The 23,213-nt window shown below is 39.2% G+C and overlaps 1 long non-coding RNA gene across 1 annotated transcript in view; it reads right to left on the bottom strand.

Annotated features, from left to right (window-relative positions):
- Positions 1-12,652: 12,652 nt before the first annotated feature.
- The window catches only part of LOC116183233 (uncharacterized), a 77,142-nt gene continuing 66,581 nt past the window's right edge, over positions 12,653-23,213 (bottom strand). Inside the window, exon 6 of the long non-coding RNA XR_014952752.1 lies at positions 12,653-23,213. This exon is cut by the window's right edge and continues 26,066 nt beyond it. This is a non-coding gene — a long non-coding RNA (uncharacterized LOC116183233).

Raw genomic sequence — 23,213 nt, 5'->3', positions numbered from 1 at the left:
GGTTTCTATACTATAGTGTAGAGGACATAGATCTACTTATAGATCCTTCCCTGAGGTTATTCCTAGATACACTGTGTGCAACCTGCACAAAGGCTAGTCACTTGTGTTATGTAGGCGTGGAAACATGAATTTCCAAGAGGATTACACCAGAGGCTTCTGTAATTCATTTTCCTTTCTGACAATGACTGGCATGTATTCACAAGTGCATGATAAATGTGATAAATTTGTAATCTAGGTTCCAAGTCAATCAATTAGTTACATGAAAACTACTAATCTTGGACTATTCTCTGGATATATTTCTACCAGCTCTGTAAGCACTAACAATGTGTTAAATTATGGAGTTGTGGTGATTGCTACAAAAAATATGCAGTCTATAGTCTGAGACAGGTCAGACAAAAATGCATCTAGACATTAGTGATGTAGAATCCCTAGACAGATCAATGAGACTATCTAATGCTGATGTAAGTTAAAGGAGGCAGCCTAGCAGAAAAGGTAAAATTTCAGGGCTGACATAAAGGAAGAAAGCTTCAGGAAACTGACAGAGAAAGGGGACAATACACATCTGGATAAGAGAATCAAGATGTGATGGGTCAAAACGTGTTGGTAAGGGGTGTTCTTAGAGGAAAATGGTACATTTTACAATAGAATTTGAACTGTGTATGTAAGAGGTTTTGAAATAAAAGGCCCACATAGACATAAAAAAATTGCAGTGCAGGAAGTGTTCCCTTTCCAAAAAAGAAAAATAAAATGAGAAAACAAAACAAAAAACAACCCCAAATCCTGGAAATACTGGATACCCCAGAATCCAACATAGCAGCTGTTATAGAATACAGATAAATTACAGGCAATCAAGAGCAGTAAGGTAGAGTGAGTGCTGCGTATGTCGACCTGTTTTTCACTAGCTGCATTTATTCAGAATTCTAACAAATTAATAGTGGAAGAGAGGTAGCCTCAGATGGCTATAGAAACTTCTTGGCCACAGTTTGAGTCCAGTCTGGGTTTTCTGAGGCACACAAGAAAAAGCAGATGCTGCTGGCTTTGCATAATGCAGCTGTGCAGTTTTCATCGTCTGCCCCTGTGTGAACAATCCCACCCCAGATGAACCCCAATACTTAAACTCTCCTTTTGCTGCATCTGCTGTACCTGCAGTCTGGCTGTCTTCACTTTGCAGTAACTCACACCACTGACAATTTTTAATTGGAAGTGAAATCTACCACAGACATTAAATAATTTGCAAACAGTTGCTTGTAATCACAGTTTAGTGAAAGAGAACCAAACCAATAGAGGGTACACTATGGAATAGCCCAAAAAGGAAGCATTGCTTGTGGGATGTCAACTCATCTTTATCTGTCAGCAGTGAAAACACAAGAAGGCTTGCCCTTTTGAAAAGTAAACAGAAAATTATGCCTCCAACACAAACCCAAGCCATTAAAAAGGCAGCTTTTATTCCTTCTCATAATGTTCAGGAACATAAGGCAGTAGCACTGATGTGGCTCCACAGCTGTTGCCAAGGGAGAGTAGGAATGTAGCCTGCCACATCTGGGATGACATCTTTGAAGAGGCACTTAATCTGCAGTGCTGAGGTATGCTAAGCCTCTTTGCTTTTCTTTGCCAGTTCTCAAGCTAATACTACTCCTGGAGAGCAATGCTGATTTCAAGTCAATGAGTGAGATGAAAGAACAATTAAGGACAGTGATGCTTTATGCATCGTGGAAAACATAAAGACAGGACAATAGCATAATTCCTTGATCACTCCAGCAGAAGATTTACTTTGCCACACTTTAAAGTTGTGAGTTCCCAGTTTCTAAAACAAAAATGACAGGAATTTTTAATCACTGAGTGTATGTTTTGTGAATTGAAGGGGGGCATTGAAAGACTGGAAAATAAAAGGTATCTACTGCTATTACATTGATGTGTTTCTATCTGATCAAAGCATTTTCTTCTCTGTAGCTCTTCAGAAACAATTTACCAGTATTGCTAGGCAGGCATTACACAAAGACATCAGGTGAAGAAAAAAAACACAAGAAAAGCTCTAATAAGTAAAAATGCCTTTATGTCACTATTCCCATTTTCTATTAATTGAAAAACTCAGAATCCAGACCTTTTAGGTTTCTGCTAAAAAGAAAAAAAAAGGAAAAAATGCAAGAAGGGAGATGAGAGAGAAAGAAAACACAGAAATTCTGATCTCAAATATCTAGTCTAAACTTTTGTCTAGTTTGTGGGTGAGGTAACATTTATTCCAAAGACAGAATAAGAGGCTGAGCCTGGGTTGTCAGGCATTTGAATCTTCATGTTGCTGTGCTATGTTAAAGTCTGGCTGGTTCCTTTGAGTTAAATGATGAAGTATGGAATTAGGATATCACTAGTTGGTGCAGAGACCTGCAATTAAATTAAATGTTCTTTTAGTATTTAAAATAATAATTTTATTTCATATTGAATGGTGAAATTACTTTAATTTCTATTTTTGAAGATATGCCTGTTTGTACATTCATATAAACACATAAATCTACTTGCACACAGACACACATAGTTTAGATTTCTTTTACCAGGATAAAAAATTGACCTTCTCATTTATGTGAAGTACTAAAAGAATGCATTGTTTGCAAGTACTGTTTGGAGAACTATCACTTTGGGCCAGAACTCAAGGGGATGTTCAGTGATAGACCAAAATTCATGTCTCAGCCTCCTCTTTCTATTGACAAACATAGGAAAGCAACAAAAAGCCTGCTACTGTTCACAGCACTCAGAAATTACTCTGTTTAAAGCAGACATTTCAGACAAGAATTTTCTGAAATTTCTAAGACATGTACCTGATTTGGAAAGGAAAATAACCTCATAAAATCAGAGCAGTGAACCATTTTTTCATTTATGAAAAAATGTCATTGAAAATGTGTAGCACAAGTCAGGGCCTATGATGATATCTCCAGAGAATTTTTTAACTTGCGGCCATCCAGTCAGTTTCATTGGAAAAAGTAATTTGGGTAGCAGTCTCCTGTTTCCCTTCTCTCTCTGATGGGCTGTGTGACTGTGGACAGGTCATTCAGGGTTTGATCCAAAACCCATTAATGTCAAGAGAAAGACTCCTGTTGACTTCAGTGATCTTTAGATTGGAATCTGTGTTTCTGCTTCTTGCCTGGATGCTACTAACTTCCATTGTGTGTGTTTAAAAGCTAGAGTCTTTCTGTGCTTCAGTATTTTCATATCTAAAAGGTCTGTGGTGGGGCAGCCTATGTAATACAATCTATGTTAACATTTAAATACATAATCTTATTCAGAAACATCTTCCTAGGTTTAATAGACCAAATCAGACAATTTTTCTGTTGTTATGGTAGAATTTGTGTGTTTAAATTGTTGCTCTGTGGCTGAGGGGTGGTGCAGGAGAATATCAAAGGGGAGCATGGCACAGAAATCTTGTCAATATGTCAAGTTGTTGGGATGTGCAACAGGTTGGTTGGACTGGGGCTCATTTTCCACTTCTGAATAGACCTTTTGTGTTTTTTTGTTTGTTATTTATTTAGTTTTGGGGTTGTTTTTTGTATGGTTTTCTATTTCTAAATCAGGATGGAATTCACGACAGCAATTTATCTTCTGTTTCACAATCTTTAGGAATTTTTTACTTTTTTGTGTGTGTGTGTGTTTTAGCATTCTTTAATGTTCCAAATCCATTCTCTAAGACTGTAGTGCCTTGCCCTTATGATGCCTTTTGAAGACAGTGGCCCTGATGGGAACCATGTGACTAAAACATACTAAGTCTTGACTCTTGTCTGCAAGTTTTATCACTGTAACATATGGCCAAGTCCAGGGCCATGTGATGCTGCTAGGAATTTGCTAATCATCTTCAACACATCATTTTTATACTATTAGCTCCTTATGTTCCCAACATATACATAAAAAGGAGAATTCTGCTTGCAGTGTTTTCTCATGAAAGAGCAAGAAGGAACCACATCAGTTGTGTCACCTCAGATGCTTACCTCAGTTAGCCAGGGTGTGGCAACTGTGCTATTCAGCTTGGGGTAATTGTCAAAATTGCTGAAGGTGCACTCAATTCCTTTGTCTTTAGCATTAATAAAGATATTAAATAACACTGGTCCCTATACGGACCCCTGAGGGACATCATGTGTCACTGATATTCATTAGGATAGTCACTCTGAGCCAGTGACTACAACTCTCTGGCTGTGACCATCCAGCTGCTTTTCATCACTCTTTGATGACTGTCTGAATCACAAACATTTTGGTTAGATGGATGTTATTCCTTTTCTTCTTCTTTCCTACCACTGGAGGCCTTCTTTTTGTCCCTGTAATGGGAAAGGTAAAAACAATCACATTATTTTCAATAAACAGTAGAACATTGGGTTTGTTGTTCTATTTTGATATTTAAGTGGACAGTTGAAAGAAGTAAAAAGACCTTAAAATGTCATGTATTAGATATGTAAAATAAGGTGGTGGGCGGGTGAAGGAAACAGCAGAGCAGGGATATTGAAATACTGGGTAAACATGCTTTAGAAAATGAAATAGCTTTTGGCTCTGAAAGAGCCACATCTGGATGCTGGTCCGAGATTTCCTGTGGTATCTGGCTACGTGTATGGAACACTGCCACTTGGAAAATTTATTTACAGGTGCTGTGTCTGTATGGACAAATTATTTTCTATAATTACCCATATTCTTTTAAAGAAAAGAACCCTAGGAGTGCCTCAGATGATAATGGACTAGGCCCATTGAGCCACAATGCATCATCTTCTTCCTTAGAAGCAGACATTGAAGTGAGGTGAGCTGAAGCTGCCCCAGCCACAGCAGGTAGCTCAGCACACTCACTTGGCTGAAGTATATATGCCTGAATGGATACCAGTTCCCTTCCCCCTTGAAAATACTACGGCATCCCACTGCTCTGTGTGTGCTAGCTTGCCCAGCTGTACCTTTTTATGCCTCTTATAGACAGACACAGAAAATGTTTAGTGCATTGTGGGCTAAACATTGGTTCTGCTTCCACACTATGCACATTTTCATTTACACACACACATATATATATATGTATACATATGCATGTAGATACTCAAAAAGCTTGCAACTGGAAGCCCAAGTGGATAAGGTGTTGGGCTGTAAGCAAACTGCAGAATTACACAAGAGAAAACAGAATAAAACCAAAACAGCCACCTTCAGAAAGATGTGGATTGTACTCAAGCCTAGTGGGTCAGAGTACTCCTCACTCCCTGTGTACCTCTTTCAAGGGATTTGGAGCACCTCTTCATTTTACGTTGCTATGGCTGAGATTAAAAAGATCAGAGCATCACCCTTTGGTTTAGATGCTCTCAGCCAGTGCCTGTGGGTTCCTTCACATGTGCACACTTGCACCTGTGCACACCACCCACTCTGTGATATTCAAACTCATGAGCCTTGTGTAATTGTTATAACCAACAAATACAGTAAAGCAAAAAAAGCAGTAATGCTGACTAAGCTAAACTACTACTTTATGCCTTTCCACAAAGTACACCCAGCCTGGAAATACTTTTGAAGTGTAAAGTGTAGAAACTAATCTCACTCTTAATAGCCACAGGATTTGTAAATAGCTTCTTAATAACATTTGCCATTCCTCTGCCTTCATCACAAGACAATTGCACAAGTCCAGTGTTTCTAAGTCCTTTCGGACGGCATCTACTACAGAACTTCCCTTTCAGTCTTCCAATTTTTCTTTCTCCTTCTGCAGCAGGTAACATAAATACTATATGCTTCACTGCTATACTTCATAGGGCAAGATATTTTTAGTGATCTGTATAAATATTTTGGTTTTTTCCTTGCCTAAGCCTCTAAAATGCCAGTGTATTAGACTGGAATCTCGAATTAATGCCTCTGAGATCCTGAAGCAATGCATCAAGGCAAGAAAATGGAAACCTACCTATGCAGACATATGAAGTCACCCTCTAATTATTCTAATTCCCACGTCTTAATATATTATTTCATGGTATCAGGGTGAACTAGAGCATTTGGAAATTACCTGACATTCAAGATCGTGAGTTCCCATCAATTCAAACCCCTTTAACCTGTGTGGAGTAAACATCTTCAACAATTGAAATGAGTAATAAAAAGAGACTTCTCTGCTCTACAGTTTGCAGTGTGCTATGGAAATATCCTAACAAACATTAAATGAGCTTGTTCAAAGGCCGTGAGCAGGAGAATTAGACAGATCTGTACAAGGTAAGGCAGTTTTGCAGGTTATCTTAGGCAGAAAAGTTTAGTGATCCAAGACAGTTCATTTAAAGATTTCTCGGCTATCTCTGTGTGCAACTGCAGGAGGCTGGGGAGAGTTTATTTCACACAGATGACTAAAGTAAGTGTACAGTTTAAGCTAAATTTTTACATCACTCTTATGGAAACAAATAAATACTCTGAAGAGATCACTTACCCAGTCTCTTTTAAATGTCTATATTTGGATGACATAAACCTCACCCTTTTGTCTCCCCTGAGTGTAGAGGGCTTATATTTCTAGCTCTGAAATAGATATCTACATCTTAAAGTCTAATGCAAAGGAGATAGATCCCCATCTCTACCTTTTTAGGCCTTGTTAATATACAAGGCACTGAGATCCTCGTGTTTCTGGGTGCACTGCAGAGGGAATGTGTAGAAATCCTGCACTGCATCATCACACCAGCCTAATATATGACCAAAGCCACTGCATATCAGAAAACAGCATTCAGTAATTAAGGACCTCAGTGTTTCAGATATTTATACAGCTAGTGACAGAACTATGTGAAGAACAAACTACTGACCACCCCACCCCTTTTCCCCCTCCCACCATTTTAGACTGAATCCCCTAATTTGCTCAATGAAGAGGAAATGTTCACCACAAAACGGTGTTCAGATATATGAACAGTGGTTGAGCTCTGAGCTCAAAACTGCTACTAGCATTGGACCCTACTAGTGTTGCCCCATAGTAGTGTGTAGGTCTGAGAAACCATTCCACTTTGGATATCTATTTGGTAACTCTACCAAAACCACATACAAAAGGAGTTGGCAATTTCTAAATGAAGTATTACAGTTCAAAACTGCAGAACTGTGTGTAAAAATTCTGTGTCCCGAGATTAAAAGTCTTTAATGCTTTGTTGGTGTAAACCTTGGTGTTCCTTCTGAAGCCCTGAAAAGAGCACTCATTAATCAAATAAAAATTGTCATTGTCCCAAGATAAGGCTTAAAAAGCCAAACCTTTTTACAGATGTACAAAAGACCACTAACATTAGCAAGCAGGAAAGAAGGCTGCTATCTTCCCAACTCCTGGCTCAAATTTCAGTCAGTAATTAATAAGGCACTGGGAGTTATTTGCTTTTAACAAAAAGTAAATTCTGAATTGCAGGTTAACAAATCTTAAAAAGAGACAAAGGTCTAAACCAGACATAATTCAGGAAGAAGGAGTTGCCAAACAATAAAAAGAAAGAAAGATATTTTAATGTGAATCAATACTCAGAAATGGAGATAGAAAAAGTTCAGATATGTTATACATGATGCTGATTACTCTCTCTATGGTTTCTACTATCGTGGTGTCTCACTCAGACAGTTTCAACCCCTTTGTAATCTTACAGATCTTGAATCCTTCAAATTCTATTAAATCCTACATCTTTGTTCAGCATTTTAATTTATAGTACTTGCACTAGGTGGCATAGAAGGGAGACGTCTGTCCTCATGTCTGTCAAAAAAGAAGTACTTCAGCCTTCAAACTGTATCATTAGCTTATCCACCATTTTGTGTGATGGTAACTGAGGACTTTTCAGCAATGGAACCAGTAACAGTGCAGAAGGAGAGGTGAATCTATGTGCAAGAAGTGAAACAGGCACACCTAGCCCACATTACACAAAAATCATAAAAGTACTTCAAAAAATGTTCCTAGTAAAACACTGGACATTTTTTACTGCAGCCCACTTTGCATTGGCAAGATTTAGACTTTTCAAAAAAAGTGCAAGGAGTTTTAAGGGCTTTAATTCCCTCTCTAATATCAGCCAATGAAAATAGAAAGTTTGCAATCATAGAAATTAGGAAGGGTTGAGATTTATTTGACTGCTGCACTACACTTTTCTCCTTATACCCAGAACAGTTCAATACAGAGGGTGTTCCTCTTGGTGTCATTTTGATTTTAGTTACTTATATTGGGAACTATTTCCCTGTCAGAGTTTCTTCAACACATGTTCCCACTGAAGCTGTGCAAACAAGTCTCAGAGCAGATGATGAATTTTGCAAGTTTAATTTTCTGATTGATCTGTCAGCTATTGCTATTTTGAGCAAAGAGACCTGAAAAAACTATTTTGATCACCAGGTCCCCATCTCCACATCTGCTCTCCTGTGCTCTGCTCTGGTTCCTCCTTCCTAGTGGTCCTTTTAAGGAATGAGCCTCCATTATCTGAGCAAGGAAAGTTGCAATGGGTATTTTGCAGGTCCTCCAACACCCATGGTTGAAACAGTGCTTTGCATGAAACCTGCAGTACAGTCGTAGCCTGATCTCTGTAAATCTCATCCTAATCTCTTATGTAAGGAGAAGGCAACTTCAAACATGAAGTTTAATTTTTATTTTAGAGCATATGTTATAAAAATTTAATTTCAGGGCTGGATAGACATGTATTGTGGCTTGACATTGGACAAATGCCAGGCACCCATGAAAGGTGCTCACTTTCCCTCCCCTGCCACAGCTAGGCAGAAGAGAGAAAATATAACGAAGACATCATGAGCTGAGCTAAGGACGTGAAAAAAACACTCCAAGTGAAAACAAGATTCAATTTAGAAATAAAAAGTGAGTTTATTACTAACAAAATCACAGGAGTATGATAAGAAGTAAAAAAAGACCTTATAAAACATCTTTTCTTTCCTCAACCCCTACCTCTTTGCCACTGACAGCTCAGGGGACAGGGCATGGGGGTTTTGGTCAGTTTGTCACCTGAGGTTTTCTTCCACTGCACAGGGAAAGGAGTCCTTCCCCTGTGAGACCTTGGAGTCCCTCCTACAGTAGACAGCTCTCTGTGAACTTTTCCAGCATGCTTTCACTCTCAGAAACAGCAGCCCTGCCCTAAACTGCTGTGGCGTGGATCACTCCTCCAGGGGTGCAGTCCTCCAAGGACAGGCTGCTCCAGCCCGGAAGCAGGGGCCCCCTCTCTCCACTGGGTGTCCCACTGGATCATAGCCACCACCAGACATCCACCTGCTCCAGCCTGGGCACCTCCCCCATGGACTGCAGGTGGATCTCTGCATCCCCCGTGGATCCCCTTGGGCTGCAGGGGCACAGCTGCTTCACTATGGTCATCACCACGGCCTGCAGGGGAATCCCAGCTCCGGTGCCTGGAGCACCTCCTCCCCCTCCTTCTTCACTGACCTTGGTGTCTCCATGTTGTTTCCCTCACATGTTCTCACCTCCTCATCTGACTTTGTTTTGATTTTTTTCTTTTGATTCTAAAATATGTTATCACAGAGGGGTTACCACTATCTGTAACTGGCTGAGACTTGGCCAGAGGCATGTCTAACTTCAGAGACATCAGGAATTGGCTCTGCTGGACATGGTGGAAGCTTCCAGCAGCTTCTCACAGAAGCCACATCTGTGGCCCCCTGCTACCAAAAACCAGGCCATGAGAAATCAACACAACATGCTATCCACCAAGGTGTTTCAGATTTCCAGCATCTTCTGCTGAGTTATTATTATTAAAGACCTTCTGTTTGTTTTAGTTGAACCAACTTTGGTGGAGCAGAATTATCTTCATAGAATCTCATCCATTCTCCTTCTTTGGGAAGAAGTTTAGCTTCTATCCCTTGTTTGTCTTCTGTGTTGGCTCAGGAGTGACTGTTTTCTTTGTCAACTTTGGATGAGTCACTTGCATTTTTCAGAAAAGAGATTGTGACATGCTCAGAAAATAGGTAGATATAAACTTTTCATTTACTGGCATCTGCAGTAGACAACAGAGAATAGGTAGGGCTTGAGAGAATGCTTTTTGAAATGCTACAAAGTTTAATGCATAAATTCAAAATTTATTCCTAATTTCTGCTGGAGGACATTGACACCAATGTATGCAGTACGGGCAACAAACAGGAGGAGATGGAAGCTGTTGGCAGCAGGAAATCTGTGAAAAAATTGCTATCATGGAATCATGGTGGGATGACTTGCACAACTGAAGTGCTGCAATGGATGGCTGTAAACTCTTCAGAAGGGATTGGGATAGAAGGAGAGACAGTGGAGTATCACTTTTGATTGTCTAGAGCTTAATAATGGTGACAACAGGCTTGAATATTTGTAGGTCAGAATTAGGGGTGAGGCCAATAAAGCAGATATGCTTATGGGAATCTGTCATGGACCATTCAATAAGATGAAGAGGCAGACAAAACATTCTATATTATTACTGGGGTGGCCTCCAACTTACCAGATGTCTGCTGGAAGCACAACATAGCAGAGAGTAAGCAGTCTAGGAGATTGCTGAAGTGTGTGGAAGAGAACTTCCTAACACTTCTGATGAGGGAGCTGACTAGGGAATGTGCCTCATTGGACCTGGCGAACAGAAGGACTGGTGGGTGATGTGATGGTTGGAGGCTGTCTTGGGCAAGTTATCCTGAGATGATACTGCTTTTGATTCTTGGCAAAAGAGGGGTTTCATAGAACTGCCAACTTGGACTTCCATCAGGCAGACTTTTGTTTATTTAGGAGCCTGTTGACAGAGTCCTTTGGTAGGCAGTCCTGAAGGGCAAAGCAGTCCAAGAAGGTTGGACATTACTCAGGAAGAAAATCTTAAAGGTGCAGGAGCAGGCTGCCTGATTTTTGGGAAGATGAGCCAGCAGGCAAGAAGGCTACCATGGCTGAACAGATACCTTGTTTGGAACTCAGGAAAAAAAGGAGAGTTTATTCACTTTCAAGAAGGACCAGGCAACTCAGGACAATTACAAGGATGTTGTGTGATCAAGCAAGGAGAAAATTAAAAGGGCCAAAGCCCAGCTAGAACTTAATCTGGCTACTGCCATATAAGAGAGCAAAAATATTTGTATAAATACATCAGCAATAAAAGGAGGGCTAAGGGGGATCTCCAACCTTTATTAGATGTATGGGGAAACAGTGACGAAGGCTGAGGAAAAGGCTGAAGTAGTTTGCACCTTCTTTGCCTCAGTCTTTAATAGTAAGACCAGTTATTCTTCAGGGACCCAGCACCCTGAGCCAGAAGACAAGGAAGGGGAGCAGAATAAAGTCCCCATAATACAGGAGGAGAGGTTCAGTGACCTGCTACGTCTGTTAGACATACAAAAATCTGTGGGGCCAGGTGTGATCTACCCCAGGGCTCTAGGGGAGCTCGTAGAAGTGCTCACTGAGCCACTTTCCATCATTTATCAGCAGTCCTGGCTATCTGGGGAGGTCCCATTGGCTGGACATTATGACATTGATCTACAAGTAGAGCAGGAAGAAGGACCCAGAGAACTACAAGCATGTGAATCTGGCCTGGGTACTGAGGAACTTCATGGAGCACTACATCTTGAATGTCATCACACATTATGTAAAAGACAACCAAAGATCAGGCCCAGCCAGCATGGGTTTATGAAGGACAGATCCTGCTTGATCAGTCTGATTTCATTATACAAGGTGACCCACTTAGTGGATGAGGGAAAGTCTGTTGATGTTGTCTACCTGGACTTTTAGTAAAGCCTTTGAGACTGTTTTCCACAGCATTCTCCTGGAGAAACTGGCAGCTCATAACTTAGACAAGTATAGTCTTTGCTGGGTTGAGAGCTGGCTTCATGGCTAGGCCCAGAGAGATGTGATGAATGGAGGTAGCCTGGTGGCCTCTCACAGGTGGTGTTCCTCATGATGGGGCCAGTCCTGCTTAACAGCTTTATCAATAATCTGGACAAGATGATTGAATGATTCCTCATTCAGTTTGCAGAGGACACTAAACTGGGTGTGAGTATTCAGCTGCTGGAGGGCAAGAAGGCTCTGCAGAAGGATCTGGAGAGGCTGAATTGCTAGTCTGATAAGGAAAAGTGCAAGGTCCTGCATTTGGGCCACTACAACTCCACGCAGTGCTAGAGGATTAGCAAAGAGTAAAATCTGCCTGGTGAGAAAGTACCTGGGGAAGATGCTTTCTAAACCTTATGGACAAGGTTTAGCAGTGAGCCTGGCAGAGTTTTGTTAATGGTTGGGCTTGATGACCTTAAAGGTCTTTTCCAACCTGGACCATTCTATGATTCTGTGAAATGTAAGGTCTTTGTAAGCTTATTTCACAACAATATTCAAGAAGTGTTTGGAACTATACGAAATATCAGCAAATAATAACCAAAATTACCTTTAAAATATATTGTTGAGGTTTTTCTTATTTCCTTCAAGAGCAAGTGCATATCAAATTGTCCCATAATTAGGATTTTCAAATATGGTTCTGGCTTTCTGCCTGCTCTGAAAGACACAGTGTGTTTAGGGTTGGAATATTGTAGCATGCTCATCTGGTGTCCTCAGCATCACCCACACTCAGCATCCCAAACTCACCTCTTTTTCTGTGTGAACACAGTGAACAAGACAATCTTTCTGTTCCAGTAAAGCAAATCTCTGTAGGATCCTCAGCCAGCTGCTGCCTGCAGGTTCAGTTTTCCTGCAGGGTCCCAGATGCTGGCCTGAGGCAGCCTCTTTGCCCTGGGAGCTGCATAAACTCTCCCTGTGCTGGAGGGCTCTGCTGAGGCTCAGATTACGCTGCAAGACACAGCAAGGAGGGACATCTGTCAGATAAATGGGCTGTGAGTGATTCCTGAGCAACCACACACACTGCACCATCATGTTATTTGTGAATGAACAACCTCATCAAGGTTTGGTTTATTTCTAAATGCTGTTACAATATTGCAGCCTACCAAGCTGTGTTGTAACTTACCAAGAGCTAAAGCATTTTTGTCTTTGTCTATGAACCTGTGTTGTGTGAAGTGCTGATTTCTGAATGGAGGGCAAAACAATAATTGGAGCATTCAGGCTTCTTTGCTTTGCCTTTTACAGTGACCAGACTAATTCCTTGCTTGCTTCAGTATCCAGAGACCATCAAAGTGGCCAACACTCCCTCCAACCATTCACTCTATACACCTTTTGTACAGTGCTGACTATGGCTTAATATTTAGAGAGTTTGAACTGATGAGTGTTCAGGATGTGAGAGACTCAAAAGCTGACTATGTATGGACAGGGATGAAAGACAAGTTTGAAAAAGTATAAAAAGCAGGGCTACTAAAATGACACTCTTTCCTCCTCTCCTCTTCCCTACTTGCACTCACACAGATTCTGCCTCCTTAAGCACTTTTGCACTGACCTTTTTATTTTCTTTCCCCTTTTTATTTCTCTCTGTGTATACTGAGGGGAAAAGAAAGGTACACAGCCATTTTTACGAGAATGTTGACTGAGGGTGGTCACCATCTGTGCAAACTGTCTGAAATTGTGACTTCCTCCTTGCCTTCTCTTCCATCTGAGAGAAAACCTTGCTTTTAGATAATCCAGAGAATATTATTTCCCGCAACCCTCACCACCACGCTTCCCCTGACTGCCCCCCTTGACATGATTGGTGTTTTCCAGTCAAAACATGCCTTTCTTGCCTAAAAGGGCTTCTTTAATAAAGTAGACATCCTGTTTAAGATTTGAGGATTTGACTAGTTAGCACCAGGAACTCTGATGTGGTGATTGGGGGACTGAAACAGAGAGGCCTAGCATGGTTGTTTATTAGAACAGCAAATAACTAAATTTATTACTTATTTACAGGATAAAGAATTTGTCCCTCCTCTTCCTTGCTCTCTCTTCTTCCACTATTACATTGTTGACCCTCAGAAACCTTGAAGATGAAATCTAGTCCCACAGAGTTTTGCAGTTTAGTAAAGCTATATATTAAATTTGCCTTACTAAAACTGAGTAAACCTCTAATATTTGTCTCTTATACTAAGGATTTTCCAGGTACAATGTGTCTGGTTGAAGACAGCACTCCTCAAAGTGCTGCTCAGACTAGAGATTGCATTCTTGTGGGTGCTCCCTAATATACTCCTAAAAAAATCTGTCTAGCTGACTTTACCTGAAGAGAGTTTTGGAGATTTGCCAGCAAAAATGAGCTGATGGCAGTGCCAGAGCGGGACAATACAGGTACTGAATGGTGGGAAAAGACATACTACTACTGCTACTACTAATATGCACAGCAGCCTTGAAATGGACTTCTCTCTCTATTCTATAGACTACAAGACAGACATCTTTTAGATCTATCTGTGCCTGCTGAAACAGTCACAACCCTTCCCAGTGTCTTGTTTCTGTCCATGTGGGATCTGACAGCCCTTCAGATGGGCTCCCTTATCCAGTCCTGGCCAAAGAAGTCAGATGAATTCCAGGAGAGTGCTCTGCCAGATTTACTGTCTGAAATAAGGCAAAATCTGACAACCTGGAGGAAAAAGAAACAGGAAAGACAGCCTGTTCAGCTTGTATTGATTACTGACAAAAATGAAACCATAGTCAACTGGTTTAGCTCTGTTTAGATTAGGAGTTTGCAAGAATTACCTGCAGTATTTGCTGTTTGCTAATGCAGGCAAATCCCCACAATGCATGCTGAGTTCAGAGTCCTCTGTCACTGAAAACACTTCTGATCTTAAATTTGCTTAAAAATGGTACTTAAATTTATTTTCAGCCTTCTTTAATTGTGTATTGCCACTATTTTTACATGTTTTTATCACAACAGCACTAGCAATCCCTTCACACTTCTATGGTAAACTTCTAAGTGCAATTTTAGAACTTTTAATGCTACATAGGAGCTTGACTTCTCAAAATGCTGTGGGAGTAGGGTATTGTGATTCTGGCTCTGATGTGACAAGAGAATAGTCTAAGGAATCAGAGTTGTAACTTCTGATCAGACAAAAGTTCTCTGAAGGAAGAAGTTGCTGAGACAAGGAGGCTGGTTGAATATGTGGGCATTAGGTTTACTCTGGGATCTTTTTCATGCATTTTTTTCTAAAACAGTCAGATCTGTATAAAGCTACCACAGCCTTTGCAAAATTGGAAATGAACATTTTTGAAGCATAATCTTTCAATTTTTTATTTTTATTTTTGTCAAGGTACCTTTTCCTCAAAGATAAGCTATTTAAAAAAAAAATATAAATTTTTTTGTGTTTTTCTTCATTTTGCATTCTTGGAAAGTTGTGATAATTGCAACAGGTATTTTAGCAAAGCAGTTCAAGCTCCATTGCTGAAAAGGTAAGATGATTTTAAATGTAACATTTAAAAAAAAAATATTGTAAGCCTTGAACCTCACAACATCTGTCTCTTGTGTTGTAGGTGAGGCTGCTGTGCTGATACATGAAGGAGGAGTGACTACAGACAGAGAATATGAAACCTGGTAGACCTTTCTCATGAGCACCGGATGTCATGGGCTCTCCCTGATTGTGTGTCCTTCTGTATCTGGGTCAGCTAGACAGTCAGACAAGCAAATAGACTCCCAAACTGAGGAATCTCATTTTGCTACATTAATTGTGAAGCAGAAGGACAGTAGAACTGAGAGGCAAATGCATGATAAAGGGAAATAGTGAGAATGTATTTTTAAAAATACAATAAGCCTGACAAGTTTGAACCATGTAATTGAGCATTGTCATGTCATCTCCTGTAATTTTCATTGCCCAACAGTGTTATTTGGACCAGCAGTGTGTTTTTTGAACAAATGTACTTTAATTCCCATCACTTCTCAATTTTTCTCTAGGAAGAACCACTACTGTGAATGCTCTCACCTACCTTGTGAAGTGCAGATGTGTTCTCATTAGAGTAAATCAGCATCACTTAGCAGCATAAGTGAAGCCTGTAAAAACAATGGTCTTGTTTTGCTTACCCTGATGTAAATCAGGATCAAGCTGTCTGGCAGAAACAGATTTATACTGATGGAAAATTGAGGTAAGATCAGAATCAGGCCAACTGACTTCAGGTATATTCTCCTGTGTTGAGAGCTATTGATAATGAGTTTTACATTTCATCTGAATTAATCTTTAACTGTTTGCTTGCTAGACAAGCAGAACAAATAGTCATTAGTCTTTTCATCTCAGCAAAATATGACATTGGCTTGAACTTATGTGTGCTGAACCATTTTACATATGCAAAGTCAAAGCATCTTATCCAGCTCTGAAGTAATTAAACTACTACTCCACTATATTCCAAGAGGGACAAAGGTAGAGGTTCAAGATCTTGCTGAATGCTTTGCGTTGCATAAAGGAATTTGGTAAAATTGCAGTAAACACAGTTGTATTTTTGAATAATAAAAAAAAAAAAAAGAAAAACAGTAGTGCTTCTGTTACTTGGATACTTTCCTGCTGCTGATTGGTATCTCAAAGTTCTCAGTTGCGTAGCACCCTGAAACCAAATTGTTATCGTCTACAGAAACAAACAAACAATTTAGCTTGATCTATGGTTTAATGTGTAAAAAGGGGAAAAAAAAGAGAGATGGTCAATGACTAGTGCCCCACTGTAGTAATAAAATGTCTAGACAGCAATTAACATCCATTTCCCTTAAGAATGCATCTGTGTCATCAGCAAATCTTTACTACTTTGAAAGGGACCAATCTAAAGATGTTTAATCATTAATCAATTTCCAAAATTTGAACAGGATTTACTTTTTTTTGCCTTGTCTTCAAAACTGCAGACACTTTATGAGAAAAACCCCTTGAAACTCAGGGGGGGAATATTTTGGCCACAATCCAGTGGGTGAGCCTGCTTAGAAGATCACTGGTGCTGTGTCTTGTTTGGGAACATTGCACTCTTTCTGCATACGTTAGCACTTTCAGTTTCCTCGATTCTTTTCTATTTCCTCTTTGTCTTGTGTTTATTCATAGCAAGCAGCAGCAGCTGAAAGCACCAAGAAGGATTCTGCGCACAGATCTGTCCTGCAATAGCTGGCAACCGTGTCTGTCTTGTGAGCTGCCTTTGAGAAATACCCCTCTTTCCTCTTTGAGCGGCACTTCTCTTCCCCCAGAACTATTCTCCCAGCCAATGGTGAAGTCTCTCACAGGTCACCGATTGCTGCGCTCGCATGGGATCACACTAAACTTCCTGTCAAGTGCAGGCAGCAGGAAATTACTCTTTAGCTTCCTACAATTAAATTAAAAAAAAAAAAAAAATCACTGGTCTCCTACACACACAACTAGCAAAAGGGTTTTAAAGCCTTCAGGAAAATAATATCACACGCAGCATAAATAAGGAGGGAATCTGATTGACAGAAGCATGATCACTACAGTAAACACAAACTACTTTAAGTCCACCAATGCCAGCTGAGGATTTACCCTGATTTACAGTATCATAACTGAGTTTAGCCTCAGGCTCTGGCATGTTCCCTGAATACATCAAAGAACTTCCCAAAGAGGAAAATGGCACAAGCTGATATCTTTTGGAAAGTCCTCTGTTTTTTCACTTTGAGAACTGGAAACTTCTCCTTTTAGCTTCAGAATTCATTGTTCTTGCCAAATGAGTAAGAAATGTGAGGATTACTGCTCTGGAGAGATGGCATTTCTGGAACAGTGTTGTTTGTCAAGGCAAAACATTTTCTGCTGCACTGAGGGAATAACACAGACAACAATAAGCTTTGTTCAGGTTTTATGACGCTTATTAATACAGAAAACTATTTTGACAGATTCTCACACACATTATACCAGCTCCACATAAAGAAATGTCACAAGTCTGTAGGAAAGAATGCATTGTCTTTGCACCTACACTTTTAGGGTAACTGGATTGCACATGACAATGCCAGAAAGATCCCGAAAAGAGGAATGTCAGCCTCTGGGATGAATGCTGGCAGCTGCTACAGCTTCCAAGGTGCTAAGGAGTCTCTTCAAGCAGATATGTTTCCAAATCTGCATTTATGAAAGGAAAGTAGCCTATGATCCTTCCCTTTCCAGAAACACTCATAGATATCAGGGTATGAAAATGGACAAATAAACCATTCCAACAGGTCTTGTGGTGCCCCATGCAGGAGCTGTACTTGAAGAGCAGGAGAAAGGGAGTGTAGAGGATGCAGAAATGGGACCTTTTTGAAGGGCTATGTAGTTAAATCAGGCAGGTGCAACAGATGTGTACCAAAGATGCCTTCCTCTCTGCACCCCTGGTTTTCCTTCTTGCAGTAACCAGGGCACTTGAGGAGAAAAGGGTAGCTTAGGAAACGGCCAGAGATGTGTGTGGTGACTTTTGGAGCTTGCCTTGATTTGGGACTGAGAAGTCCTAAGTATGTACAAATGGAGCTAAAAGTTTGGAAGCACTGTCAAACTAGAAAACTAGAAAATGTAGTCCTCATGGTATGATTAAGGTATATATGGCATTCCACCTTGAACTGATCTGAAATTTGCTTTTAGAAAACCCAGACAAATGGTACTGAAAAATCTTATGCTGGAGTAAAATATTTTATAATTGAGTTTCCAATATATGTGTGCAGGTGTAAAAGAAAAAAAAATTCAGAATATGCATTTGGACAGAGGGAAAAAAATCCATCAGTTCTTCTGAATGTTTATTTGCTCTCTTTGCATTCTATGGTTAATTGTTAATATTTTCTTTTTCTTTTTTCTCTTTTTTGGTATGCAAAGGATGTCACCTTCTTAAAGACCTTTGAAAAATTAACATAATTATCCACTAACTTAGTCCTTTATTCTCTGCCTTTCAATATCTGCTCCTTCTAGCATTCACAATATATCAATCTCTGATCCTTGGCACTAGTACAATTCATTTTCCACAAGATGTTATTGAGATTGTAAATAAATGCCACTGCATCATGGGGCAGACAAGACGGAGCCTGTCAGATCTGGAAGTCGGCAGCAAAGTTATAATTACAGCAGAGCGGTGTGAGGTGAGTTATTTGCATCCATAGATTTAATTGGCATCAACTGCTGGGGAAGTAAAACATGGGGAAAAGAAGATGGAGAGTGATGGGGGTAAAGAGTGTTACCAAATATGTCCCCGGTTGCTTTTGCAGCTCCCATTACTTAACTCCTATGCCTTCACCAGAACAGCAAGATGCCCTAAGCTCAAATAGTAGGGTTTCCAAAAGGATGGCCTCCTGTATTAAAAGTATTTTACTTGCAAAGATTCTGAAAATTATACTCATGAGCTGAGCTGGTGTAAAAATAAAGATCAATTTTCAGATCTAATTTTAAAGATGATTAGACTGCTCCAGCAGTCAGCTTAGGTCCATGGCACTCCCATAAGTGTTATCACATAACAACATTCTGAGGTCGAGGGTAAACCAATTCTATTTAGGCTGAGCATGCAAAACAGCCTGCATAGATTTGATAAATACTTTGCTACACCAAAATTCATGTGCTCTGCGTATGTATCTTTCTCCGTTTCCAAAGTACTTTCTTTTGGCAAATATTTTTATGCCCCTGCTTCAGCGAAATTAATAAGGAAATATTACATAGTAATGGTCCAGGCATCAGAATCTGGCCTGATAGGCTCTGAATATCAGTATTCTGAATAACACTGTCTGTATGCACAAAAATGCCTAAACAGAGCTCAGCCTGCCTTTGGTTCTCTGAGTTTTTTGCTGTGAATCTCATTATCTTGTAGATGAAATTGAAAATGACCTGCAGAAGTCCTCTTCAGTTGTATGAATGAGTTAAAAGTCTGAAAATTTGGATGTGAGGATGCTGTAAACTTCCTTAAAATACTGCTTAGATTTGGATTCAGGTTTAAGAATTAATATGTGAGCCTAAGATAGACCATCAGTTGGGCCACAAACCCATCCAGTGTTTGTTATGTTTTATACCAAACCTTCAAGTAAAATTTCATTGCTAATGAGCACATATATGACTAGGCATAGGGATGGTTATATGATGCCTATCAAATGATACCTGGAACTCAAGACAAGATAGAGGAAGATTGATGTAATGTGTTTTGTGTTCATTTGGTTTTTATTTTTGAAGGATTTCCTGTGATGGATGGCATACCTAAGGGAAAAAAAACTTCAATGGACTATCACAGGAATTTATTTCTGGTTAGGTACCTATCTGAAAAGAGAATAAAGAGACCTTATGGCTAAATAGTTTATGTTCTTGAGGTCTTGCATTAAAGACATTCAAATTTCATCAACCAGTGTCAAAAGAAACCTTCAAAAATGGGTACGGTATAACTAAATGCTTCCATTGAAAATTTCCTATATTTTAATAAATAATTGCAAATATTAAAAGTGTCGTACAAAAATTCTTACAGAAGAGTAGCAAACTCCAGACTACTGGCATAACAAACTCCCGAAAATACTTTGTCAAGTTCAGTTGGCAAGTTCAGAAGACTATAGTACATACTTGTGAGCTTCATAACTTGCTCTTTTGTTTTTACATATGTAAAATAGAAAAGAAATGTGATATTTTAGCATTATAAAAACAGACCCTAAAGCAAGTTGAATTTTTCTGCCAACCATAAGAGCATGCCTGTTCATATAAAATTTGCAGGCTCTGAAGTAAAGTTTTTTGCCTAAAATATTTTGAAAATACTTTGTTTCCAAGGAAATAGTAAGGAAAAGAGAATAAAAACTACCTAAGAGAAATATGAAGGTGAATTTTCAGCTTGTTTTTTGATTACAGTAGATTTCTCCTTAACAGAACAAAATGTGTTTAGGATTTGATGTTTTATCTTGACAAAATTTACAAGATTTTCACTGGAAAAACAATCAACTTCTCTGGCTGTAATTTAATTTTTCTGCAGGTACAGTCTAATGTTCTCAGCTTGAGGGCAGGAAGAGAACACATTGTAATATAGCTATTCTTTTAAAGAAATAAATCTATAACAGGCAATTAAAAAAACTTGCTAAATGATACTTAGGAAAATGATCAGGCTAGAAATTTCAGATTATTTTCCAGGAATTACAGGTAAGCATGACTTATAGTAACTTAGTACTGAGGAAGTCAAAGGCTGATGTGGAAACTCTGTGGAACAGAGGGCTGCAGATCATTGTGCACTTTTTCAAGTGGACTCTCTTTTCTTTAGACCATATTAGAAAGTGTCTTCTATCATGTAACACACAGAACCTATAAAGTATGTGGATAACAAATAAGACTTAAATTTTGTTACAAATCTAATTAAATTCCATCTTTTTTAGATAAATGGGGAAAGATTTTATACTAATTAAAAGAGAACAATAACCTTACTATAGAATTGTAGTATGTTACTTATAATATTTGAGGGGATTTTTTTCCACTATACATTGCATTGTTTAAAACCTTTTCATAAGAGGAGTGTTGGACGACAGAAGAGTTAGACAATAGACATCATTAGTGTTGAATGAAGCTTGCAGACATCTTTAATGCTTTCCACCCAGCAACCTTAATTTAAGATGTGTTAGGAGACATTTAGAGACTGACCTCATCCTCTTTTATTTTCCTGCTAGTGACAAAAGAAAAATAGGCTCATGTCTTATGGAAGGTTTTGTTGAATAAGTTTGTAACTTACATGGAAGGCATATGCCTGAGTTGCAAATGTTCTTTTACAGCTCACGCTTGAAGGGTGAAAGTCAGCTGTTTCTCTTGGAGTTCACAGAAATTCCTTTTTTATGGTTCATGTCAAATTTATGATATCTTTTGGTAGCTGAGCACACCAGTCATGCAAGTCCTGTACTTATCAAGGACCAAAAATTTCTCATGTATGTTGTGTAGCAGCTGAGTCACTAACTCTAGAGAGAGATTCTTATAGCAAGAGAGATTCTGCAGTTGCTCATCCCATTTCTTGGAAATAAAGAAAGAAACCTCATTTACTTCACAATTTTTAAAACATAAAAACTTCTGTTTGAATTTTCTAGTGTACACCATTAATCTGCCAAAGGTATTAAATAAACAGCTTTCCTGTCTAAACATTGAACTCCATGGAAAAAAATCTATTTTAGCCATGTATCCTTATATCGTTGTATAGTACTTCTGTCAGACAGTTGATTACCTGTGAATAGTATAGGGAAAGCACAAAATATTTAATGGGAATATTTTGAAATAGAGAGGAAGGTCAGATCTGGCTGGATGGAAGTACTCAAGAGTCAGTATGTAACATTAGGGAAAAAGTTAAGTCACAGTATTCACTAACACTTAACTGAGAGGATAGTAACAGGAAAGAGAGACTCACTCCCACTACACAGTACAGGACATTGGTGGCAAATCCTGTAAAGAGTATTAGTGGAAGAATATGTTCACATGATGGGGCATTGGCTCTACATACATATCTTCCTGTTTGGGGATCTCCAGCTTAACACTGTGATAATGGGTTTATCTTCACCGAGTAGGCAGCTGGCATAAAGAGCAAACACAGAATGTTTCCTTGGTGCCTGTGCAAGACATTTTTGGAGTTTTCCATGGAAGAAATAATGATTGATGCCAGAATCTTCACATCTTTCATCACTACACTGAGAGCTGGGATAGATTCTGTACATGGAAGAAACAAAAACTAGTCACTTCATCTGAAAATGAAATGTGCACTCGGTTGGAAGATGTACAGCATAATCTAGTCAAAAAGTGTAAGTCTCAGATCTGAGTCATTGCTAATAAATGAACCTATGTGACCTCAACAATCTCCTGCCCCAAAAGGCCTTCTATTTCCATGAGCCACTAGCAGTTTTGCAGGTCATGACTCATATGCAAGTCTCTTAGGGAAAATTTAAATGAGAGTTTCTAAACCTCACCTTTTGTGAAAGATGCTAGCACTTTGGGTGGGTCTTTGACATGCCATATTCACATGAAACACAGACACATCTCATCCCAATTTACATATATAACTCATTCCCTTGAGTTGAACAGCTGAAATCCTTTCTGTTCCCGACTATGTCATATTGGTGCTATTCACTCTACAATCAAGATAGAATTGAGCAAAAAAGCCATCACAGTTTCAGCCTCTCTGTAAATTTCTGCAAAGTCACGGTACTGTGATGTTGTAGTATTATCTACTTAGCTAAAGGTGGTGTTTTTTCTGAATACCAGCACCCTGGTCAGTTTGTTAGCTCCAGTTTTGAAATTCTTTGTCTTCTTTCAATCTGATAATGTCCTATGTTTGGAGAGTCTCACAGTTCAGTGAACCAGCTCAGCCTCAATCTAAATCTAAATAAACATGAGGCTCTCTTGTCTCTTACACAACACTGGGAATGCATAAAATTCACAATAAAAATCTGTGGGATTTATTTAAGTAACTGTGCTCCAGAGCAATAGAAAACAGAACAAAGTATTGAGGAAGCTTAAACAATAAACTTAAAAAAACATAAACAAAAATGTATCAAACAATCATTAGG

Source organism: Lonchura striata, chromosome 2 (genome assembly GCF_050655825.1).
Source record: "Lonchura striata isolate lonStrDom1 chromosome 2, ASM5065582v1, whole genome shotgun sequence".
NCBI classification, from domain to species: Eukaryota; Metazoa; Chordata; class Aves; order Passeriformes; family Estrildidae; genus Lonchura; species Lonchura striata.
This window is presented reverse-complemented; position numbering and strand designations above follow the sequence as displayed.